This window comes from Lissotriton vulgaris, chromosome 11, assembly GCF_964263255.1.
Source record: "Lissotriton vulgaris chromosome 11, aLisVul1.2, whole genome shotgun sequence".
NCBI classification, from domain to species: Eukaryota; Metazoa; Chordata; class Amphibia; order Caudata; family Salamandridae; genus Lissotriton; species Lissotriton vulgaris.
In genome coordinates this window covers 568448899-568471074 of record NC_141699.1, presented here as the reverse complement: position 1 = coordinate 568471074, position 22176 = coordinate 568448899, and the positions used below count along the sequence as shown (strand labels likewise).

At 47.7% G+C, this 22176-nt stretch overlaps 1 protein-coding gene across 1 annotated transcript in view; it reads left to right on the top strand.

Moving 5' to 3' along the window:
- The window catches only part of LZTS1 (leucine zipper tumor suppressor 1), a 353433-nt gene that overhangs the window by 14462 nt on the left and 316795 nt on the right, over positions 1-22176 (top strand). The window lies entirely within an intron of this gene.

Below are 22176 nucleotides of genomic sequence, written 5' to 3'. Positions count from 1 at the left end.
GTGCTGGCAGAGTGTGAGGGGGCGGCAGTCACTCACAATGATGGCTGTTTTGGGAAAGGAAAAAGGAGAAAAAAAGCTTTGCGTGCTGTGAAGAGAAAGAGGAAGTGCTTAAAAAATATCGCATTTCATATGCTGTTTGGTTCTCTTGCATATTTGATTAAAATGTGTTTTTTTCTGCTCTTCGATGCACCGTGTTCTTTTAGGAATAGGACAGGAGGCGGACTATTAAACATTGAAAGGCATCGTGAAATGGAGGAAGGGCTGAGACAGAGTCAGCCTCATTTCAGGTGATCCTGTGTCCATTCAAAGATGGGGACCCTGTTATTTGACGTCAGCTCTTTGGTAAGGGGTGAGGGAGCAAGGACCGCCACAGCAAAAGACTGGGGCTCGAGCGCAGCATACTTATAGAAACCTATCCTGGAAAAACGTTCTCCTTGTATCTATTTCTTTACATTTTTCCAAATGAATGGCATTCCTAGGATATTGGATCCATTTAGGTGGGCGCCTTTCATAGTGCAAAGATTCCCAGCAGTCTTGTTTTTTCCAGGATCACAGAGATCCCGTGGTCCATTTCCCCAGCTCAGTACACCTCTTCCTGCACACCCTTGTCTTTTTTAGGTGGTGGAACACTCTTCCTTTCTTTTCTCTTCATCTCTCTTCCTAATCTTTGGCTCATTTCTGTTCCCTTCTTCCTCATCTGTACTTTTTTCGTCACACAATATTACTTCCCCTCCCAATGCACTAGCCCGCTCACATCCTAGTACTCCCACCACTGCCTATGTACCATCCTCTAGTACCACATCCTGTGCCAATACCCTGGTACCAATACCTCAAAGTTTTCCTTAGTACCTCTTGTGCTGGAGATACCCTAATACCTCTATCTCTGCTTGCATCTTTTTACCTCTACCTAAATCATAATGCAGATACACCTGCACGTACCGTAATATCTCTTGCCCTACCTAGGCCAGAGTACATCTGGCCCACTTATACCCTATGCTCTAGCAGTTCTCACCCATACCCTAGTGCCTCTATCCCTTCCTATAGCCCTGTACCTCTTGGACTATTACAAAATAGTTCTTGCCCTACTCTCTCCATAAGTCTTGGTTTCCCTTTACCTGTTTTCTAGTGCCATTTTCGTGTTTCCATGTACCCTTCTTCTGCTCTGTTTTTGTAAATATTACTTATTGGGTTTTTTAGGGGAGGGAGGGGAGGGAGGCCTAAGTTTGAAACACACTCAGGCTGTTGCTCTTTATTATGTTTTTTTCCCCAGACATATGGTAAGCCCTAAGGACTGGTACTCGTAGATGTAGCAATCTTTTCAGTTCATATGAGTATAACGTTCCTTACACCCTAATTTCATTCTTAATTTGCGAACAACATCTAAAACAGAGGAGGTGAACTTGCAAGTATTTTAACCGGGTTCTTACCTAGGGCGAGGCCCATCCTTCGAGGCCACACAAGTGCAGACAAACGGGCCAATCAAATTAGACCAGTGCTGTGCTGCAAATGACTTGTTCAAGGTTCCTCATCCTTCATCCTCCTGCCTTGTACTTATAAGAGAATTACATCTGGTGGAAAGTGAAGTCTTTCTATAGTGTCCTTGCAGCCTGAAGTTAGATCAGCATGCTAATGCACCTACTATGGATATCTTTGTAAATCTGAATATAAAAGGTTAAAATACCAGAAGATGCAGTAAGCTTTTCAATCAATCAATCATAGCATTTATAGAGCGCACTACATACCCGTGAGGGTCTCAAGGTGCTGGGAGGGGCTGCTACTGTTCGAAGAGCTAGGTCTTGAGAAGTCTCCTGAAGGTTAGAAGGTCTTCGGTCTGCTGCAGGCAGATGGGGAGGGTGTTCCAGGTTTTGGCGACGAGGTAGGAGAATGATCTGCTGCCGGCGGTCACTCTTCGGATGCGGGGGACGGTGGCGAGGGCACGGTTTGCAGAGCGGAGCTGGCGGGTGGGGGTGTAGAGGCTGAGCCGGCTGTTGAGATACGCTGGTCCGGTGTTGTGGAGTACCTTGTGTGTGTGGGTGAGGAGTTTGAAAGTTATCCTCTTGTTGATAGGGAGCCAGTTCAGGTCTCTCAGGTGGGGTGTGATGTGGCTGTGGCTGTGGCAAGGGATGTCGAGGATCAGGCGTGCGGAGGCGTTCTGGGTGCGTTGGAGCCGGCACCAGGAGTTTGTCCGGGGCTCCTGTGTAGAGTGCGTTTCCGTAGTCCAGTCTACTGCTGACGAGGGCCTGAGTGACCGTCCTTCTTGTTTCGGTGGGGATCCACTTGAAGATCCTACGACGCATGCAGATAGTGTTGAAGCAGAAGGAGGAGACGGCGTTGACCTGCTTTGTCATGGAAAGGGTGGAGTCGAGGATGACCCCTAGGTTGCGTGCATGGTCGGTGGGTGTAGGAGGTGCTCCTAGTGCAGTCAGCCACCAGGAGTCGTCCCAGGCCGAGGGGGTGGATCCGAGAATGAGAACCTCCGTCTTGTCTGAGTTCAGCTTCAGTTGGCTGTTTCTCATCCAGTCAGTTACGGCCTTAATTCCTTCGTGGAGGTTGGTTTTGGCGGTGTGGGGGTCTTTGGTGAGGCAGAGGATCAGCTGGGTGCCGTGGGTGTAGAAGATGATGTTGAGGTTCTGTCGTTGTGCGACGTGGGCGAGCGGTGCCATGTAGACCTTGAACAACGTTGAGCTGAGGGATGAGCCTTGGGGTACGCCGCAGATGATCCCTGTGGCTTCGGCGCGGAAGGGGGGAGGCGGACGCTCTGTGTTCTGCCGGAGAGGAAGGAGGTGGTCCAGTCCAGGGCCTTCTCTTGGATTCCGGTGTCGTGGAGGTGTGTTCGTAGTGTGCGGTGGCAGACCATGTCGAAGGTGGCTGACAGGTCCAGGAGGATGAGGGCCACATTTTCTCCATTGTCTAGCAGGGTCCTGATGTTATCGGTGGCGGCGATGAGGGCACTTTCGGTGCTGTGGTTGCTGCGGAACCCAGACTGGGACAGTTCCAGGATGCTGTTCTCCTCGAGGAAGCTGGTCAGTTGTTTGAAGACAGCCTTTTCGATTACTTTTGCCGGGGACAGGAGCAGGGAGATGGTTTGGAAGTTCTTAAGGTCCTTGGGGTCCGCCTTGGGTTTCTTGAGTAAGGCGTTGATTTCTGCGTGCTTCCAGCTCTCTGGGAAGGTCGCTGTCTCGAAGGAGATGTTGATGGTTTACCGGAGATGGGGTGCGATGGTGCTGCTGGCTTTGTTGAAGATGTGGTGATGGCAGGGGTCTTCTGGGTATCAGGAGTGGACGGTGTTCATGATCTTGATGGTGTCGTCGTCATTGATGTTGGTTCAGGAGAGCAGGCGATTGGTGCGGGTGGTGGTCGTGGAAGCGGAGGTCTCAGTGGTTGCCGGGGTGGTGATGGCGTTGAAGCTGTCATGGATGTCTGCGATCTTGCAATGGAAGAAGGTGGCCAGCGAGTCACACAGGTCTTGTGAATGTGGGATGTCGTTGGTGTTGGAGCTGGGGTTGGAGAGTTCCTTCACGATGTTGAAGAGCTCTTTGCTGTTGTGTGCATTGTTGTCTAGGCGGTCTTTGAAGGAGTTTCTTTTGGCGGATTTGATGAGGTGGTGTCTGCGGGTGGCGTTCTTGTGGGCTGTATAGTTTTCCTGAATTTGTTCACGGATCCAGTTTTTTTCGAGTTTTTGGCAGGTTCGCTTGGAGGCCTGGAGGTCTTCGGTGAATTGCTTGCCCTCTTGCTGGTGTGGGTGTTGGAGGGTTTCTTGAGCTGGGCAAGGGTGTTAGCGTAGTCATTGATCCACTGTCTGAGGTTGTGGGCTGCAGTGTTGGGGTCGGTCGGGTCTGCGGGTGGGCTCTGGGCGAGGGTGGTTATTAGCTGGTCTTTAGTGACTTTGCTCCAGTGGTGGTGAGGCATCTGCTGGGTGCGGTGGTGCGTGGTGGGTTTCCGGAAGGTGAAGTGGATGCAGCGGTGGTCGGTCCAGTGGAGTACGGTGGTGTGGTTGAAGAAGACGTGGGAACTTGCTCAGAAGATGGGGTCAAACGTGTGGCCAGCGGAGTGGGTGGGTGTCTTGGCGAGTAGTCTGAGTCCAAGGTTGGCGAGATTGTCGATCAGGGTGGAAGAGTGGGGGGTCGTTGTTGTTCTCGAGGTGGAAGTTCAGGTCCCCGAGGAGGATGTAGACCGTGGAGGCGAGGGCGTGTGTGCTGTTGAGGTCGGTGATGGAGTCAATGAACTGCGGTCGGGGTCCGGGGGTCTGTAGACAAGGATACCTCTGAGGGTGGTGTTGGGGTCAGTGTGGATCTGGAAGTGCATGTGATCGACGGTACTGAGGGTGTCGTTGGTGCAGGTCGAGACTGAGAGTGTTCCTGTGGATGATGGCGATTCCTCCTCCTACTCCATTGGTGCGGTCCTTGCGAGTGATCTTGTAGCTTTCCGGCATGGCTATGGCGATGTCAGGTGCCGAGGAGGGGTCCAGCCAGGTCTCCGTCAGGAAGGCGCCGTCTGGGGTGTTGGTGTCAAGTAGGTCCCAGAGTTCAACAGCGTGTTTGTGGGCGGAGCGGGTGTTAAGCAGGATGCATCTGAGGAGGTTGGGTTCTTCAGTAGGAGGATCGGCGGGCCGTAAGCTGGTGAAGCTGCAGTTCCAGCAGGAGAAGGGTCCTTAGGTGCGCCTCGGGGTGGCCAGGCTGCAGGTGCATGAGTGTCTGCCTTTGAGTGTGTGGAGGGCGCTGGAGTCGTAGTGGAGTCTCGTGTTGTGATGTTTGCGAGGGCCAGGGTTTCTGGGGCTGGGCGCGGTCCAGGCACGGACGGGCGCAGACGGACTTGCCTTAGACGTGCCAGCGGTACGCCCACTGGGCGCGGCCTCCATATGAGGGGGTGTGGGAGGGAGGAGCAGCTATGAGGCGGGAGCGGAGTGGCCAATGGGAAAGCAGGGGACGGGGCTTCATGGGGAGGCAGCAGCAGGAAGAACTGGGGGAGCGGGCGGGGGTTACAGCAGGCAACCGGGGGCATGGGGGGAAAGGACAACAGTGCTGAAAAAAGAAACACAAGAATACGGGCACAGAAATACAAGATGAGCAGTACAGACAAATGGCAGAGCGGAGTGCAGGCAATGCGTGGGGTACAGACCAAATGCGAGCGGCAGCAGCAGCGGGCTCAGGGCACACATGAGGGCTGTGTGGCGGTGAGGGGAGTGACCTGCCTGGTGACAGGCTCACTTAATCTATGGTGGGTAAAATGAAAATATTAACGTTTGGCAATTTTAACCCTTGCTAAGACAGTGCTTTGAAACTTGTAGATTAAATCACTATGGCCCTGATTGCAGGATGGGAGAAGTGGTATTTCCTGGTGTGATATCATCCTGCCTGCTGTGGCTCACTTCAGTGGAAATCTAATTAGCCATATCTCTCTAATAAATGTCTGACAGTCACACGCACATAGATATTCAGGCAAGATAAAGTGTAAACCACACTGCCCAATGTGATTTTCTTCATGTAAAATCTAATTATCCCAACCTCTCTAATGGATTTCTCATCAACCACATACACACATATGTTCAGACCAGAACAACTGGAGAATCCATCAGTCACTTGTACCACCAAAAGCCATATCAGATTTCTTGTCAGGCTCTTGTTTGTGCTATTTGTGCTTTCGCTTCTATCAGCCTCCAGGTCTACAGGCTTTGTGCAATGAGTTTTGACAAAATCAGTTCCATGTGAGGCTTTCACATATGTGTAGGGCATGCATGATCCCCATGGTCAACAACCTTACAATCATGGTATAACTTAAAATCCAAGGAAAGTTTGTTCAATGAAGTGGTTATTTATCCTGTTTTATAAAGTCAAACTTTAAGATCTTTAAACATTAAAATTAGTCAATTACATAGGACCATATTAAATTGCATTGCAGTGTATAGCTGTAGATTTTGTCTTACATTTTGTGTACAGTATCGTTTTCAAATTAAAAGATTGGTCTGTTATCTGTGTTATATTTCGATTATTATTTATTGTGATGCATGTGTCAAGTTTCTGGGAATGTGTACATTTGACCTTGGTGACTTAGACAATTCCACTAAAGTTGACTTGCAAGAGGCCCTCTTCTTCATCAGTCCAAGTCACCATACCATCTTCAATGTAAGAAGGGTATAGACCAGGGTTTACAATAATGGACATAAGAAGTCACTTGAACATTTTGTCATGCACTTACTGTGGTATTATCTGTGTTCCCATAGCTGTTCCCATTATTTGGAGGTGCAATATATGCAAACGAGAACTGGTTGGTGGTGAGAATAGTATCTATGTGTTTAACTGTAGGCTCCTGGAGTCGGTCCTCATATCCGTGCAAGTTCTTCCAGGCATACATGCAATCTGTGGGAGGGTTATGCGTGCGATTGATGCTGGATCCACAGTTGTGTACCTTAGGGAGTTGAAAAAAGGCATTTAGGGAATGATTTTGATCTGAATGGTAACAGAAATCACCTGATCTGTGGACAAAAAAGCAAATCCTCCTCTGGAAGAGGATTCTCCATTAGGGTGGGTACTCTGGATGAATTACCTGAATCATACCATTACTATGACGGTGTCAATTTCAGTGGATGACCTCTTACTGGTTAAAAATCGCCCATTCATCATAGGCATTATCACTTCCTCTACAATGCAGAGGGTTTTATATAACCACTCAACTCTAAAGCAGGCCCACATTTCAAGTAGCAATATATGTGGTGCAGAACTACTGGCAAATATCAATACTGCTGGATTTGATATTACCTCCCCATTCCAAGTTACACACCCCAAATGTTGCATTATGTGATAATACTGCATGCCTCCCCTGTTCTGACCTGCTAAAAGTAGGATCTTTTGTTCTTTTGCTACAAACATTTCGCCAGGTTTATCTGTCAAATTGTGTTGAGGAAAAAGTGTGGCTTTTTAAAACTATTTGTAACCCCAATTTACACCCAACACATGATTACTGACCCTCTTGGAATGAAGACTCTAGTCTGGTTCATAAATGGGTTTATACCTGATGTAACTAAGTGTCTTCTCCTAATCAGAAATGCTCTCGCATTGTGTTGCTGGAGATGTTTGCTGGCAATGTTTGGGCAACCTGAAGTTTAACATTTGAGCATTCTGGGAGCGCCCTGTACTTGTGAAACCCTGAGTTCCAGCATATGCTCTTTTGAGTTAACAGCACAATAGAACACTTTGGGGCAGATTTACTACTTCTGGCGCATCTCTGCTAATCAGCAGGGATGGGCCAGAAGAGTTGCGGCGCATCTGCCCACCCATGTGCCACCACTGATGCGCAGCATTTACATTGCAGCGCATAGATGGGCAGTGCGTGTCGCATCCCCCGGCGGAAAGGCGGCACCTTGCTGAAGTTGCATAACAAGTGCGATGCAGCTCCAGCAAGGCTCGGGGTGCCCGGATGCCTAACATGCTGCGTCAATCCTTAAGCCTGCTTCAAGCAGGCACAGGGTTTTGACGCAGCATGGCCGTAAAAGTGAGTGAGTGAAATCTTGTAGATTTCACTCAGCCACTTTTAGGAGGCGTTCCTGCACCAGAACGCCCACATGTGGCACAGGATTTTACAACGTGACACATCTTCCTAGATGTGTCACGTTGTAAATAGCCCGCAGCATGGCGCTGGCTCTGCGCCGCCACTGCATCACAAAAGTGACGCAACGGCGGCACAAATCTGGCGTAAGGGGCTTGTAAATTTGCCCCTTAATCTTTAAATTTAATAGTTGTCTGTTTAATACATCCAAGTAGTCACTCTTGAGTACTGTTACAACTTTGCAACTTTTGTTCATTTGTGTGATATGCATTATGTGGTTATTGTCTAGTTTTGCCAAGTATCGCACACAACTTTCTAAAAATTAAATTGTGAATTTAGCAGGAAAATTGAAGGCTATGCCAGGTTTTTATGTCAAATAGTATTTTGTATTTGTTACTATGCTAATTGTATTGTCGAATCTCCTTCTCCGTTTTGCCCTGTCAATTTCTGGTTTGTCAGGGAAGAATTTCTTGTAGGGTTCTGGAAAACTATTGTTGTCCACTTCAAACTTCTAGCTTGAAAATAAGATTAGGTTGCAAATAATTCGCCCCTCAGATAAAACAGCACTTCAACATGGACGGGCTTTTGAACTGAGAACTGGCAATGCTAAACAATGTTTGGTTGGTACCTTTTTATATAGAAAATAGCTTTCGGATTTGCAGCCTGAGAAAGTCAGGGCATAATTTGAGCGCCATGATTGCTTTGTTCCATAGACACACATTATGTACCCAAAAAGTAGATCCCATGTAGTATGAAACACCACTATGCCCATACTCACGATAAACAGACGTGCAGAGTGTAATTTGCTATTTATTACCATTGTTGAGTGTGGGGAGATGTTATGACTCAGGAGAGATGAAGCCTTGAGTGATTCATGACACCTGTCCCAAATAGCACATTATGTTCTGAACATGCAATGTATGGTTTAGGTCACAGTGTTTTTCATGTGCATTTGTGTAACAAAAAGCAGGCTGCAAAGGGTTAAATTGGTGCGGTAAAGTACAATAACATTGAGGAGGCTTTGTGACTAATGAGAGAGTTCGTTCCATATTTAGCATAATTGTAAAATGCCATCTGTGATGCAATAGTGATGTTTTTCCCATTTGAATGTAAATCTACTATGGTAATAAACAGGACTCCTGAGTCTCAAGACTCTATCACCTCAGGTGATAGAATCTTGAGACTCAGGAGATTGGAGTCTCGTTATATAATACACTTACAAACCAAACAAACCAAATCTCCGAATGGACTGAATTCAGGGGAAGAATTAACTGTCCATTTGGGTTGATGAACCACCACTGTCATTATTAACTGTACATATCTTGTGTAGAGCTATCAAATCATGAACTGCATCTGATGTTTGTATTTCTGGTATAGATATTAACATATAAGAAAAAAATTTATAAGGTTGCCGATACACGGCTTTATTTAGGAAATGTGGGAATCTGCCAGCAACCGGCAATATAGGTTGCCCAGGCCGATCCACGGCAAGATCGCTTAACGTTGGTTACATGCCATCTATAGAGTATCTCTTTTGCAAATATGTCTTATGCAAAATATGTCTCTTATTAGAGCTTTGTTAACATGTACTGTTTGCATTAGCGGGCATGCTTCGCTGGTCGTAACTTTGACCGTCTTAAGATGGCGTGTGTTTTGACTGACACTGGAGCGCCAGTCCCTCTTTCATTTACTGAGAATGTTCTTTGAATAAATGGCGTTCTATGACACTTTCACTGTAAACACACTGACGAAGGTAATCTACCGAAACGCTTCTGTGAAATAAAACTGCTACTGCTGTAACCAACCCGGCGAGTGCTGCATATTTCTTTCTGGACTGGGAGAAAATCGAGCGATAATAAATATAAATATATATATATATATATATATATATATATATATATATATACATATATATATATATTTTATATATTATAAATATATATATATGTATATATTATAAATATATATATATATTTATATAGTGATGTCATAGTTGGGTAAGGTACTAAGATTTTAGCTGACATTAAAAGAACCCCACAAATTCACAGAAATGTCATAGTTGAGTAAGGTACTAAGATTTAAGCTTACATTAAAACAACCCTAGAAATTCACTGAAAAAACAAGAATTATAGTGACGTTATAGTTAGGTCTATATTGCTTTCAAATATGAAAAAAACGCTGAAATTCACCAACCAGCACCAGCTCATGACCTCACATATTACATCACTCATGACTTGGTAATTTACATAATTGCTGGCGTCACAGACGATATCTCAGAATACATAATTGTTGACATCATTGCAAACACTATATATCTATGCAGCATTGATTTGCTGAGTGCACATGTGGGTCCACAGCATGGAGACAGTGTAAGCCCTGGAAGCAAAAGCATGGTTGTGCATGTTGAAAGTTGTGTGATGTGCACTGTTTACAAATCACTAAACTTTAAGGTACAAGTATTAATTTGTTAAACAAGATAAAGGCTAAGGGGCAGATTTATGTCGGACTTGCGCCACGTTTAAGCCGCCGTTGCGTCACGCAACAGCAGCGTAAACGTGGCGCATCCCTGCGACCCATTTACAACATGACACATCTAGGCAGATGCCTCACGTTGTAAAGCCCTGCGCCACATGTGGGCTTTCCGGCGCAGGGTGGGCGTTTCGGGGCAGGTGCGCCTCGCAAAAGTGCCTGCGTGAAATCTACAAGATTTCACGCAGGCACTTTTAGGCCAATGCTACGTCAAAACCCTGCACCGGCTTGAAGCAGGCGTAAGGCTTGACGCAGCATTGGACAGATATGGCCCCCCAGAGCATTGCTGGAGCTGTGTCGCGCTTGCGACGCAACTCCAGCAATGCGCCGCCTTTACGGCACAGATGCGTCATGCATCTGTGCCGTTTTCGCCCCATGGTGCGCCGCATTGTAAATGCGGCGCACCATGGGTGGCAGAGCTGTGGCGCAGAATAACTGCCGCATCCCTGGAGATGCGCCAGTTATTGTAAATCTGCCCTTCAGTGCACCTAATGTGACTACAGAGGTATGTTTGAAATCATTGAGTCTTAAAGCCAAAGTCTGCTCCCAAAAATGTGTCAGAAAGGTCAACCCTTCTATTTATTCTAGATAATCCACCAGTGGATATGTGGGCATGTGCCCACATTAAATAGCTGCAATGAAGTGCTGTAGACACATTCTAGATAGCAATGACAGTTATAGAGTATGGATGTTTATTCCTGGAATTTCACCGAAAATTGTGATGTATTGCAGATTGTTGAATAAGGTAGAATGTTGAATAATGTAGAATGTTGAGGTGTACTTCTTAGAGGTAGTTTATCTCATACTGCTGTTGCAAGCATGGCTGTAAAATCGCATGACATTATGCACATCTCAGGAATGTGCGTAGTATATTTTACTAAACTACGGAGCATTGTCCATATGGCCTAGAAGAAAGCGTCTTTACAGTGGCAAATATATATCAGTAAACTTCTTGACCTAAAATTGGGGGTCATGTGAAGTCTTCTAGAGGGTAATGCCATAAAGGTGACTAGAAACGTTCCCACGCCTGCAGTGTGTCGAATTACATTGAGGCCAAAATCCCATACAATGGTATCTGAATGACTGTATGATGTCATCAGTGATGTTGTCAATTAAACTTATTTGAGATGTCATCAATGATGTTTTGTTTTGTCTTAATAAATCCCAACACTGGGTTTCCAGTGTATAATGTATTGTGACAGACATGTCTCCTGCATGGTCTTGGAGAGTGTGGATGTCATCAACTGCTCCTTCACCTCTGCTACCTTCCCAGAAAGCTCGAAACATGCCGAAGTCAGCGCCCTCCTGAAGAAACCCACAGCAGACCCCTCTGAACTTAAAAACTCCCGCCCCATATCCCTCCTCCCGTTCCTGGCCAAAGTCATTGAGAAAGCCGTCAATAGCCAACTCGCCGCCTTCCTCGAATCCAACAACTCCCTCGATCCCTCACAGTCCGGCTTTCAAGCCAAACACAGCACCGAAACCGCCCTCATCGCAGCAACAGACGACATCCGAGCACTACTGGACAACGGAGAAACAGTGGCCCTCATTCTACTCGACCTCTCCGCAGCCTTCGACACTGTCTGTCACAGCACCCTCATACAACGCCTCAGCAACATCGGCATAAAAGGAAAAGCCTTGGACTGGATCATCTCGTTCCTAGCTGGGAGAACTCAGAGAGTCCGACTTCCCCCATTCAAATCAGAGGCCACCGAAGTCATCTGCGGTGTACCACAAGGTTCATCACTCAGTCCCACCCTCTTCAACGTTTACATGAGTCCACTCGCTTCCATCGCACGTCAACACAACCTGAACATCATCTCCTAGGCTGACGACACCCAGCTGATCCTTTCCCTCACCAAAGACCCCAACACCGCCAAAACCAATCTTCATGAAGGCATGAAAGAAGTAGCCGTATGGATGAAAAACAGCCGCCTTAAACTTAACTCAGACAAAACAGAAGTGCTCATCCTAGGATCATCCCCTCTGCCTGGGACGACTCATGTTGGCCTTCGGATCTGGGCTCAGCACCCATACCCACAGACCACGCACGTAACCTTGGCTTCATCCTAGACTCCTCACTCTCGATGACCAAACAAGTCAACGCCGTCTCATCCTCCTGCTTCAACGTACTTCGTATGCTCAAAAAAATCTTCGATTGGATCCCCGCCGAAACAAGAAAGACTGTCACCCACGCACTGGTTATGAGTCGACTAGACTACGGAAACACCCTCTACGCCGGAATTACAGCCAAATTACAGAAAAAACTCCAACGCATCCAAAATGCATCAGCGAGACTCATCTTGGACATCCCTCGCCAAGATCACATTACCGGCCACCTGAAAGACATCCACTGGCTTCCCGTCAATAAGAGAATAACATTCCGTCTTCTCACCCACGCACACAAGGCCCTCTATAAACTAGGGCCCGAATGCCTCAACTCTCGACTATCCTTCTACACACCTACCCGCCAACTAAGATCCTCCAATCAAGGCCTCGCCGCAGTTCCGCGTATCCAAAGATCCACCATGGGAGGTAGATCCTTCTCCTACTTGGCGGCCAAGACCTGGAACTCACTCCCCACTCACCTCCGCCTTACACAGAACCACATCTCCTTCAGAAAAGAACTTAAAACCTGGCTATTCGATAAATAATGAACCCCCCTCCCCAAGCGCCTTGAGACCCTCTGGGTGAGTAGTGCGCTATATAAATTCCCGAACTTGAACTTGAACTTGGATCTCGCCTCTGTTTTATTGCTGGCAAAATCATGGCGCATCTCTGTAGGCTGCTGTGTCTTTGGCCTCAGTGAACTGAACTATTATGGATATTCAGTCACGACCCAGAATAAGGCTCTGATTCTCAGTGGTTGCAGCAATCAATAATCAGTGAGAGAATATTTTTACCTATTCCCTTTACAGAAGAAATGTTGCCTGGCTACCCTCATTAAATGTCTACAGATTCACCCTCAAGTCGACCCTTCTCTCCATCTGGATGGATAGAGAGTGCACTTTACTCTGCATAAATGAGGTAGGGTGAGGATGGAGTGAGTTTTTTGTGCTTCTCTGTATACATAATGGGAATCCATTTTGGGACTTCCATGAGAGGTGACTTACAAAATGAAGTTTGGATGTGAGCCGGTTCGTGTTCTGTGTTGATTGAGAGAAGCCTTGAAAAATTCTGAAGGCTTGCCTTTGAAGCGAGCCAAGCCCCGGTAGCTGAAGGTTGGATTGTGGCCTCCATTTGAAGTGTGAAGAATGCCCTTCCCCTTCTTGCTTCCCCTCTCCATGTCAGTGTCACTGCAGACACATTTTTGTAGTGTTTAATGAAAATGTCTCACCCGCCTGTGTGGCATTGCTTTGCACTTCAGGTAAGGATACACTCAGGGCACAAGTCCTAAATAAAGAAGTGGGGGGACGCTCAAAGACTGGAATTGAAGTCACAACAGGAAGTGACGTCACGAAAGGTAAAACATAGAAGTGGGGGGACGCTCAAAGACATGGAGTGACGTCACAACCAGAACTGACGTCACGAAAGGTAAAAGAGGTGCATTGGGGCTGGTAGTTCCCGTCCAAGGCAGCTGCGACACAAGCTTCTTAAGAGTCTTGCGTACTGGCCCAAAGTCTGCCCTCTGTTGCAGAGGTAGCAGTAGCCTGCACTCATCTTCTGTGCACCGTCTGCTGTGAGTAGTCTGCTTTCAAAAAGGCTTATGGGAGGCTAGAGTCTTTATATTGGGTATGTTTTTGCATGCAGTTAATGGCAAGAATACACTTTATTCCTCAGCAAGGGCATCTTTACAGGGAGAACGGCGTCTACCCGATAAAATAAGTAAAAATAAGTGGGGGGATGCCGTCCCCCCGCGAGGTACCCCGACTCGAGCCCTGGGTACACTCAAATTCACTCATCTTCCTGTTGATAATGCAAGGCAAACAATATAGTTGGACAGCTTGTATGAAACTTTACAAAATCCTGAAATCTAGCTGCACTTCAGCAGAGATAGTGCTTTTTAGGTTTCGCCTCGCCGAAAGCTGCGCAGCAGACTTTCGCGCAGGGCGAAATCTTATGTCTAGAGATGTGTACTCATGTTCCGCCCCTCTGTTCCATTGGCTAGCTCCATAAATGGAGGCTAGCCATTGGAACAGAGATCTGTCCGTCATGGCTGGAGCAGATTTGTGGGTGTTCCGGCCATTTTTACTCATTACTCATCCCGCCCCCTTGCGATCGTCATGCGGCGGTGGGCGGTGTTTTTTTTTTTTTACAGCTTTTTTTTCCACCATTTCGGAAGTGTCCTTTGCAGGGGTGGGTTGCGCGATGTCCCGCTCTCCGTTCCCGCCCCCCCTCCCGCTGTCCGTGAGCCCGTTTCCGCCCCCCCCTCCCGCTGTCCGTGAGCCCGTTTCCGCCCCCCCCCCTCCCGCTGTCCGTGTGCCCGTCCCCCCTCCCGCTGTAGAACCCTGGCTTGTTGAGTAGCGTCATGAAACTAATGTAATTTACACCACAGTTCGTCACACACTCGTTTTACAGGCTAAGTTACATTCCGTGATACCGGCATATTACGAGATACCTGCTTACAGTAGGAGGTTTTAAACTATCCGTGGTGGTGAAAGACAAGAACGCAGTGATTCACCGTCACCGCTCGGAAGTCCTCTTTCTACTTTTATTACACTGACGTCCTGTTGGCGTGTGACGCTGTCGTCACCTAGAAGCAGGAAGCGGCTGATCAAAAAACAAACTGGAGAGCCCAGAAAATAAGACAAGAGTGCATTTAAGACAGTGCTGTTGTGAAGTACCACCACAGGACCTTTTTGCCAAGCCTCCCGTCACTGCCTGAGGAGATCAACAAGCGTGTTCCCGCCCCGCCCTCCGAGATCTACGTTTCTTTTTAACACTACACAAAACAGCCTCCAAGATTGCCACTGTGTAGAGTCATACAGCATGGCCTGATGTCCTACATGTGTTGCTTCAATGCGCACTCGGTCGGTGGGAACTTGCAAACTCCGCACACAGCTCTTAAGAACGAAGGCATGCACACTCCCTCACAAGCTGCTGCTTTGGTGCTCCCTCGCATCTTCAGCAGGCAAAATCCTACGAAGACACCATTCCTGGGCAATTGCCAAACTCCAGAGCAGGCAAGAAAGCAAATCCAGGCATGCCAAGTAAGCACAAACACGGACAAGTTGGCTTCTGGCAGAATGGAAGATCACTGCTGTGCATCAACAAATACTTGCAGCTAAACCGCTGTTCAGGTCACCCACAACATGTTAATGTTAATGTTAATGGGTGTCTTATATAGCGCTTGGCTACTCCAAGGAGTGTCCCGGCGCTTTCTGACCCATGACTGAAAAGAAAAGGAAAGCAAGGAACATAACAGTTATTGATTATAGAGCCATGTTTTCAAGGCCTTTCTAAAGGCCAGTAGATTGGGAATGAGGCGCAGCTCGACGGGAAGGGAGTTCCACAGTTTCGGGGCAGATACTTAAACGAACGTCCACCTGTCCTGACTTTCCTAATAGATGGAACAGTTGCCAGGCCAAGAGATTCAGATCTCAGAGATCGAAATGGCTTGTAAAAGGAAAGCCGTTTCTGGATGTAGCGGGCACCTACCGAATGGAGTGCCTTATGGGTCAATGTGAGGGCTTTGAATGTAATCCGCTTCCTGACAGGAAGCCAGTGAAGGGACAGAAGCAGCTCCGAGGCCCTGGCATGGCGGGGTAGGCCAAAAATGGCCCTTGCTGCAGAATTTTGGACTACCTGTAGTTTGTGCAGGAGGTAGTCAGGCAAGCCAAGGTAAAGAATATTAGAATAATCAAGCCTGGAACAGATTAAAGCCTGTACCGTAAGTTTCCTGTGAACCAGAGGGAGAAGTGGAAGGAATTTGCGCAACATTTTTAACAGGCCAAAACAGGTACTGGTAAGACCTGTGATTTGGGATTTCAGTGACAAGGTGTTGTCGATTTTAACCCACAGATTTTTTGCAACCAGAGAGGAAGCGGAAGGGGTGACATGCTCACTGGCCACCATTCCTGCCAAGGCGGGTCTACCTGACAACCAAAAAAGAGCACCTCCGATTTGTCGGGGTTGCACTTGAGGCTGCTTCGCTGAAACCAGTCGAAAACAGCCCCAAGGCAACCACTGATGCTCTCCCCATCAAACTCCATGCCTTTTTTACAGGTGAAGAGCAGCTGGGTGTCGTCAGCGTATGATATGATCTGAGCACCCAGAGACTCCGCCAGCACCGCCAATGGAGTCATAAAGATGTTGAAAAGGGTCGGGCTAAGCCCAGACCCGTGGGGAACTCCAACATCCATCGGCGGCACCTCTGCAGAGTACGGGGGTGCCCAGACCACTTGTCGACGGCCTGCTAGGTAAGATCTAAACCAGCTCAGCACCGTCCCCCTGAGGACCTCATGTGGGACGGTGCCGAAGGCCGCCGACAAATCCAACATCACCAGCATAGCTCTACCACCTGAGTCGAGAGCTTCCTTGATGGCTTCATTCACCTCCAATAGAGCGGTCTCAGTGCTCAAATTGGAGCGGAAGCCTGACTGGGTAGAGAGGAATAACCCATGGTCTTCAAGGAAGGAGGAGAGCACAGAATGGATGTGCTTCTCAACGATTTTAGCTAGACTGGGCAGGAGAGATATGGGTCTGTAGTTGAGATGCTTTTCCGGGTCAAGGCCAGGTTTTTTCAGAAGTGGGACAACCATAGCCTTCTTCCAGGCCGGCGGGACAGTGCCGCTTGTCAAAGACAGATTCAGAACAGGATTAATTAGCTCATTCATGATATTGGCGTTACTGGCTAAAAAAGTCGCCGGACAAGGGTCCAAAGGAGAGCCAGATTTAATCCTGAGTAGGAGATCTAAAGACGCAGATTCCGATAGAATTGGAAACTCCGATAAAGTAGGACAGGAGTCGGAAAGAAAGGACGACGAATTACAGTCTGTGAGGGGAGAACTAAGAACAGGGGGAGGGAAAGATTCTTGAATCATTTTAATTTTTGTCGTGAAGAAAGTAGCCAGCTCCGTTACCCAAGGTTCAGAGAACTTGTGTTGTACTGTACTAGTTTTAGGAGAAACAAACTCTTTAACGATGGTAAAGATTTCTCTACCGGAGTTTGAGGCTGACTCGATTCTGTTAGCAAAATAATTCTTTTTAGCCTCCAGAATATCGGCATGATAGGACTTGATGGAAGATTTGTATGCCGACTTAGTTTCCGCATCATATTGCTTCCGCCAGAGTCTTTCGGCTAGCTTGCAGTTACGCCGAGTCAGAGCAAGTGATTCTGAGTACCAAGGAGCAGAGCTACGCTTGGGAGATGAACGGGGCGTAGAAGGTGGGGCAAGATCATCAAGCCTCTCAATCAGCCATTTCTGAAACGTATCCAGGTCCTTCTCCAGATGACCGGATAGAAAACAGGGATGTTCCTGATACGCTCGAGCTAGGCTTTCGGGAGTGATTTTATGATACGGTCTAGTAGGGTGCCTAAGATGGTTAGAATTTATGCACAAAAATTTACTTCTGCCCTGAATGAAGAAACTGATCAAAGAGTGGTCCGACCAGAGGACAGGTATGGAACAGGTTTTAATAAGGGGAATAGTGGAAAACACTTGGTCCAAGGTGTGACCTTTATCATGGGTCGCACTCGAGATGTAAGGAGTTAGACCAAGAGGATCAGTGATGTACTTGATTTTAATAGCATCATAGTCTGACTCAACATCCATATGGATGTTAAAATCCCCAAGAACGACACAGTGTGCAACCTTCAGACAGAGCGTGGTGACAGCAGATTGAAACTCATTAAAGAAGGAACCCCGTAGGCCAGGAGGTCTGTAAATCAGGAGCCCAGTAAAAGATTGATGAGGGGATAGAGTAATGGAAAAGGCGAGCGATTCACAGCCTGAGATAGGTAATGATGGTAAAATCGCACAAGCAAAAGAACTTTGAACTACAAGTGCGACTCCACCGCCCCTACCCAATACCCTATCCTGTCTATACAGTGTATAGTCAGATGGAATGGCAGTTGCGATATCTGGATTTGAAGACTCATTGAGCCAGGTTTCCGTAAGCATAAGGCATAATGGTTTTTCTGATGACAACAGCTCAAAAATGTCAAGGGCGTGCCTATGCAAAGAGCGGGTGTTAAGTAATAGGCATTTAAAGTTGTTAGTGGGGAGTGGTTGGGGTCGTTCCAGAGCCCGATAGATGTTAGGATACCACCCACAACCAGGACAGCAGCCTTTACCGTTGTAGCGGCGAGGGAAAACCTGCCGACAGGAGGTAGTATTAGTTGTAAAAGATAATAGGTCAGCTGCAGAGTACGTAAGCCTGTGACCCGAGCCTTCCGCCGCGCCGTCCGCTGCCGTGGCGCGGACAGGCGCAGACGGGCAGGACTCTGGCACGACTCCGGCGCAGATCCGGCGCGTCCGCTGCGCGGAGTCATCCCTGACTGTTTTTATGGCGCTGCAAATCACGTCACGAGCCCAACCCGACCCAAGATGGCCGCCAAAACCGGAGCCCTGCCCTCGGCGTCAACACTCAGCCGAGAGCAGGTCCGGAGCAAAGAGGGGAAGGGGTGAGAAGGGGTCTGAAGCGCTACTAATTGCAGGGGTCTCAGAACACTTGTTGGACTCAGGTGTGAACACAGTGCAAAATACAAATTCCCAATTTAAAAGCAGTTATATTTGTAGTAACACAGTGCAAAATACAAATTCCCAATTTAAAAGCAAATGTATTAAAAGGCAAGGGGAAAGGCAAGAGACCTCCCGGCTTCCGCCTCAGGAGGGGGGAAAATGAGTGCTAGGTCAGAATTACCTGCACACTCCCACACGTCCCTTTTATGACGCTGCAAATCGCGTCACGAGCCCAACCCGACCCAAGATGGCCGCCAAAACCGGAGCCCTGCCCTCGGCCTCAACACTCAGCCGAGAGCAGGTCCGGAGCAAAGAGGGGAAGGGGTGAGAAGGGGTCTGAAGCGCTCCTATGCGCAGGGGTCTCAGAACACCTGTTGGACTCAGGTGTGAACACAGTGCAAAATACAAATTCCCAATTTAAAAGCAGTTATATTTGTAGTAACACAGTGCAAAATACAAATTCCCAATTTAAAAGCAAATGTATTAAAAGGCAAGGGGAAAGGCAAGAGACCTCCCGGCTTCCGCCTCAGGAGGGGGAAAAATGAGTGCTAGGTCAGAACACACAGAGTAAGTCCGCTAGTCGCCAATGCAAAGTAGGCGGACTCCGTAATTAACCTTTACTGATTACAACCACGATTACAGTCTTTAACCACTGAGTGTTAGGTAATATCTTACAGAGTGGAAGACTGCTGGACTTTGGCGTCAGTTGCTGGTATAATTCAAGGTGTCCATAAACAAATTATGAGCAGTAAAGAGTTGCTATAGAGCATAGGCTAACCCTCCTCTGATACAAAACTTTAAAAAACGAATAGAGCCCAACTTGATTGGATCAATCTAACAACCCGTCCATTGGCCTAAGTAGAAAAGAATACTTTTACTTTAAAGAACTCTCACCCACCAGGGGTACCCCGTAGTGGCATGCTTCATCATAGAGTTCACTCCTGATGCAGGCATGGACAGAGGTATTTTCGGTAAGCAGGCCAGGTGGGAACGTTGGAGTCTGTGTGACTAAAGGCACGCTTTTTGCCAATTACCTATGGAGCACTTTTAAATGCTGTTATATATAGCAATTTATGAACACTAAATAGGTGTTTAGGTGTGCTTGACGTATGCATGTTAAATTCATCAGTTACGTCAGCATTATGGAATAAGTGTGGATTGAGCATTTGGGAACAAATGGCAGAAATATGTTGACCCTAAGAGGAAGTAGGGGTTACTAGAGCCCTGGAACTTCCTAATGTTTCCTGTTTTTAATCATACTGGCTGCTAGCCAGATTAAAGTGTTAGGTGTACCAGGCAGGTATTTTTAAAGCTTAACCCTACCCCCACTCAATACCCTATTCCTTTTCCAACAGTGCTCCCATGCATCTCATAGGTTGTAGCACGCCTCGTTCTGCAATGGCCGGGAAGGAACTCTCTGATGAAGAATACCACCAAGGCGAGCACTGTCACCCGCCGCTGTGACATGGGTTGCATAGCGACCACTGTCACCCCTTTGACGCGGCCGACATGGCGAGCACTGTCACCCGCAGAGTAGTGAGTGCAGAGTGAAGAGTGACTAGGGAGTGCTAGGGAGTGCAGAGTGACTAGGGAGTGCTAGGGAGTGCAGAGTGACTAGGCAGTGCTAGGGAGTGATGAGTGACTGCAGAGTGCTAGGGAGAGCTAGGGAGTGCAGCGTGACTAGGGAGTGCAGAGTGCTAGGGTGTGCTAGGGAGTGCAGAGTGACTGCAGAGTGCTAGGGAGTGCTAGGGAGTGCAGAGTGACTGCAGAGTGACTGTAGAGTGCTAGGGAGTGCAGAGTGACTGCAGAGTGCTAGGGAGTACAGAGTGACTGCAGAGTGCTAGGGAGTGCTAGGGAGTGCAGAGTGACTAGGGAGTGCTAGAGAGTGCAGAGTGATTGCAGAGTGCTAGGGAGTGCAGAGTGACTAGGGAGTGCTAGGGAGTGCAGAGTGACTAGGGAGTGCAAGGGACTGCAGACTGACTGCAGAGGCTAATGGCAATGTAAATGACAGTGCCATTTATTTATCTGTTTTCAAAACCAACACATAAATACACATTTTGTCATTTACAATGCCAATAGCTCTAACTAAGGGAAAGAGCCCAAAGTCTGTCCAAATTGTGCTTGAAGCATTGTTCAAAAAAGGCTTGACGGAAGGTGGTGTCTTGGAGGAAGAGGGGTAGTGGGGCAATTCGTAAACAGCACAGCTGCCTAAAAAAGTGACTCACCGCCAACCTGAATAAAGAGAAACAGGGACTAGAATACTGTGTGGCTCAGGGAAGGATGAACCTGACTAGGGCTGTGGCAATCCCTCTTTGTCCCTGTCCCAGTGACCTGCCCCTGAAAGAAACAAAAACTGTCCTGCCTGTTGTGAAGAGAACCAGATTCCTGAACAAGGGGGCAAGGCTGCTTGAAAATTGCAACAAGGAAATAAATCTCCAAGGAGCCAAGAATATGTGTCAGCCAATTGGTCCGATCTGACTGACATCATCAACAGCATCTAGAGGGTCATTCAAGGATTATGAATTTGCATTATGCCACAACTGATTTCCTGGGAATCTGATCTGACCTTTCCAGTCCATGAGGGTAACAAAGGTTTGTGTCCTCTCTTCCCCCAGTTCTTAGCGCAGCACTGGGTTTTCTGAGGCTTCTTTGCATTGAACATTGGCTATGAGAGTAGCTGATCTTGTCTGGTCTCCAATGAACGGTGTCCCATACCTCAAGATACTGACTATAGAATCATTGGTGTCCTCATTAACTGCTCATTAAGACTCTTGTGACTTTGGGGAGCAGCCTTAGGAACCCTACATCACTGTAAAAAAGGGGTTCCAAAGACAACCAGTAACCAAAGACCCTTTTTATGTTGCCCGGCGGTATCGCCTCTATGACCCACCAATGTTAATCAATGAAGAAGCAGGCGCTGGAGACTGGAAGGCAGGAAACGAGGATTTTATTCTCTCCGGAGGAGAACACATCAATTCAGACAGCAAGTATCGTCACAAGGTGCTCTAGCCACATCTCTGAGGCCTGGCCTCTTATACTAGGGTTTATGACCTTTATTGCACATAACACATTCTCGCAACACGTCGATAGTTGAAAGAACATCCTCGGAATCTCCCCATCAGGCCCGTTCCCACATACATTTACAGTTGGATTCCCCACCCCGGTCACAACAGGTGATGGTTGCCGCACAGCAGGGCATTCCGCCGATTCACGGAATGCATGGGTTTGATCGGATCTCATAGGGTGGGGGCTTTGATCGGTTCGAGGGTCTTTTGATGGGGAGGGGAAGCTTCCTACTGTACGGGGTAATAAACAGTATCCGCAGGGCCAGGTGGCGGCCTGGGAACAAGGAAGACAAACGGGGACACAGGAAAAAGGGGGTTTGCATCAAAAGGATCTGAGGCCATGAAAGGAATGAGGGGAGGTGTTGCGCTGGGAACAGGATGGGATTCCGTGATGAAGCTGCGCTGAAGAGGGGTTT